This window comes from Poromitra crassiceps, assembly GCF_964638095.1.
Source record: "Poromitra crassiceps genome assembly, chromosome: 21".
Classification (NCBI taxonomy): Eukaryota; Metazoa; Chordata; class Actinopteri; order Beryciformes; family Melamphaidae; genus Poromitra; species Poromitra crassiceps.
In genome coordinates, this window is record NC_139638.1 from 14,301,374 (window position 1) to 14,305,273 (window position 3,900).

At 47.9% G+C, this 3,900-nt stretch overlaps 1 protein-coding gene across 1 annotated transcript in view; it reads right to left on the bottom strand.

Moving 5' to 3' along the window:
- Window positions 1-3,900, bottom strand: part of notch1a (notch receptor 1a) — a gene marked incomplete at its 5' end in the record, with an annotated part of 46,860 nt that overhangs the window by 40,637 nt on the left and 2,323 nt on the right. The window lies entirely within an intron of this gene.

Genomic DNA, 3,900 nt, shown 5'->3' on the forward strand with positions numbered 1-3,900 from the left:
GAATGTCTGTCCTCTCATTATTCCCTTTGTCTAGTTAGTCCATGTTCCCTCTGAGCTGTCCAATCATTAGCCAATGTCTGACCCCCCGGGGCCCACATCTGTTAGAGCAAGCCCAGAACAGAACCTGATGTCTGACCCGCCGGGTCCACATCTGTTAGAGCAAGCCCAGAACAGAACCTGATGTCTGACCCGCCGGGTCCACATCTGTTAGAGAGCAAGACCAGAACAGAACCGCTCAGCTAGAGGATATGAGAAATGCACCACTATATTTTTCACTCGATTTTTTGGGGGAAATAAATTGTGTGTAGAGTATTGCAATATATCGCAATATGTATTGTATCACAATGTATCATGATAAAATCATATCACAACCCATGTGTCATGATACATATCGTATCGTGAGGACCTTGCCAATACCCAGCCCTATAGTCTATAGTCCACCTACCCTCAGTCTACCTACCCTCAGTCTACATACCTGCCATCAGTCTACACTCTACATACAGTACCTACAGTACCATCAGTCTACACACCTCCTTCAAAACACTCCCTATAACTGATCAGTCTACACACCTCCTTCAAAACACTCCCTATAACTGATCAGTCTACACACCTCCTTCAAAACACTGCCTATAACTGATCAGTCTACACACCTCCTTCAAAACACTGCCTATAACTGATCAGTCTACACACCTCCTTCAAAACACTGCCTATAACTGATCAGTCTACATACCTCCTTCAAAACACTGCCTATAACTGCTGTCTGAGAAAGTGTCAATGAAAATGCAAAGACAGGAAGTGGTAAACACAGGAAGTGATAAGTCATGAGAAAGGGGTCATGAGAAGATCAGGCTGATGCTAATGAAGCTGTGGATGAAGTGGCTCAGTGGCACAGAGGAGGACAACATCAACATCAACACCTGATGACTGAATACCAGAGCCCAAACACCAGGCTCACAATGTAAATAGTGCAGCAAAAACAAAAGAAGCAAAACATTTGACAGGGATGGTCATTTTAATTTCAATATTCAAGTACTCTCATTAACTGATGAACGAGTACTCGAGTACTTGTTTATTAACGTAGTTAATAATAATAGTGTCCTTTGTTTATTAACGTAATTTAATAATAGCCTCCTTTTTTGCATAATAATACCGTGTCCGAGGGGGAACAAGCGGAACCAAAGTTTGGCTACGTGAAGCTATCGTAGCTCGTAGGCTATATGCTAAGCTATCGTAGCTCGTAGGCTATATGCTAAGCTATCGTAGCTCGTAGGCTATATGCTAAGCTATCGTAGCTCATAGGCTATATGCCTGTAAGAAAGTCTATTACTATGGTCATGATAGAGCAGGGCTAATCTGCTGTGTAGGCCTGTTCACACATAGACCTGCATTATAGAGAAGTGTGTGTGTGTCTCATTTGTATCGGGGGGATTTCCCCCTGGCCTGCATTGTTAAAGTGCGAGTACTCAAATGGTAGAAACGTTACTCGAATAGTAACGCTAAGAACGAGTACTCGAGTAACTCGAGTACTCCTGCCCATCCCTAACATGTTGAGTGTGGTGTGTGTATTACACCTTGTTCTTCTTATTTCAGCCAAGGGTTCCGTCTATCTTTAAAAACACAAAATCAACACTGTTGACATATTCTCCCTCACAGCCAAACAGGGACCACCTGCCTGCACTCCACCCATGATTGTGGTTAGCATCTGCTACTCTGCCTCTGACCTGAGGTTTGAGATGTTACCAGTGGATCTGTGTGCTGTGCTGCTGGTCCTGCTGGCTGAGGCGTAAACCATGCAACCGCAATGTCGTGGGTTTGAATCCCACCTCACCTCACCTGGGACAGTGAAGGCTAACAGACGCAAATAAAATACTTTCAAATAGACTGTGAATGAGATCGTACAGAAGCTAAAGGAGAGTGTCCCAGGATGGAGGTCCCTCCCTAACTCATCATCTTTCTCCTCATAATGAGAAGATGTGTCGTACATAAAACAGATGCAAACACCAACACACACAAACAGGCTAACCCGTTAGCCCCCTTGCGCTATGCACTCGAGTGCGCTGTGGAGGAGCTGCCAGAACAGTTGCTGTGTCTACATTTGACAGCCTGCGCTGGAGCATGTGAACTTTCAGCAGCGACTACAGCCAAACTGGCTTCTTATCTCTGTGCTCTACCCTGCCCAGCTTTGATCTGTGTGGTCTGAGGATCTCCAGACACACAGGATCCTGATCTGCCGACACACAGGATCCTGATCTCCTGACACACAGGATCCTGATCTCCCGACACACAGGATCCTGATCTGCCGACACACAGGATCCTGATCTGCCGACACACAGGATCCTGATCTCCTGACACACAGGATCCTGATCTCCAGACACACAGGATCCTGATCTCCTGACACACAGGATCCTGATCTCCAGACACACAGGATCCTGATCTCCTGACACACAGGATCCTGATCTGCCGACACACAGGATCCTGATCTCCTGACACACAGGATCCTGATCTCCAGACACACAGGATCCTGATCTCCTGACACACAGGATCCTGATCTCCTGACACACAGGATCCTGATCTCCAGACACACAGGATCCTGATCTCCTGACACACAGGATCCTGATCTGCTGACACACAGGATCCTGATCTCCTGACACACAGGATCCTGATCTGCCGACACACAGGATCCTGATCTCCCGACACACGGGATCTTGATCACATCCCGCTCTCTGGGCTTCTCCCTGCTCCCAGTTGACCCAGAGGAAAATACGTTGCTTCATCTGGGGCAGAGATGATCATTGGATCTTCTCCGCCAGGGCTGTATAGGGCTCCTGGCATCTGGGGAATGGGCCCGACCAGGGGAGTGGCAGACTTTAGGGCTTAAACCCCAATAAAAGCCCAACACCAGCATGCACACTTGACCCAGCCATGCACTTGTATGCCGCTGATACGCCTAAAGCCCCCGAGGAGCTGAGCCATCACAGAGTCCTCCCTGGTAATCCTATAGGAGGACAAGTGAAGTGCAGCATTCCTCCAGGGAGGGAGGGGGCAACATCTCTTCAGCGGGGGGGGGGGGGCTCGAGACCGTCTTCATGGGTCAGGAATCTTATCATCAATAAGCAGATATACCACCAGACACCGCTCTGCTAGAGCCAAGGTCAAAGAGGTCCGATCACACATGCAAGTTCCTCCATCTGAAGCGCTGCAGACTCTCCATCACTTCTCTGCCTCGAGTCTATTTCCGTCCGCCGACTTCTCTGCTGCGAGACAGTTGAGATGTTTTCTCCACGTTTATTATTAACCGTGAGCTCAAACCAAAACAGTGTCAGTCATGCACAGGGTCGAGAGGTGCCGAGGAGGGTCACCCCACCTCTCGACCTCCCTGTACCCCTCATTACGCTCCCTCCCTCCCGCAAATGGAATCTAAATTTGACTCGCACGACACGCAGGCGAGCGATGCCCCCCAAAAAATGCTTTCAAGTTGCAGCCTACATTCTGAAGCAGAAAGCAGACGAGCGCTCTGCGAAACAGGAAGACCTTCAGATAACCTCTCACTCACTTCACAGAATCACGCTTGAGGGCTTCCCCATTCGACTGTCTGTGTGTCTGCTGCCACCGCACACTGACACCGTCTGTGTGTCTGCTGCCACCGCACACTGAAACCGTATGATCTGTCTGTGTGTCTGCTGCCACCGCACACTGAAACCGTATGATCGATCGTAGTAAAATACAGCAGCTTAAGTCTCAGGGGAAACCAAAAAACACTCCCCACACTGACACCATCACCAATCAAATATATGATTTCACAAAGAAAGCAAATCAATGCCTGAGTATGAACTATGTAGTTAGTTATGGTGAAATCAAATCAAATGAAATGCTTTCAAAACACTTAGAAATCAGTTTTTC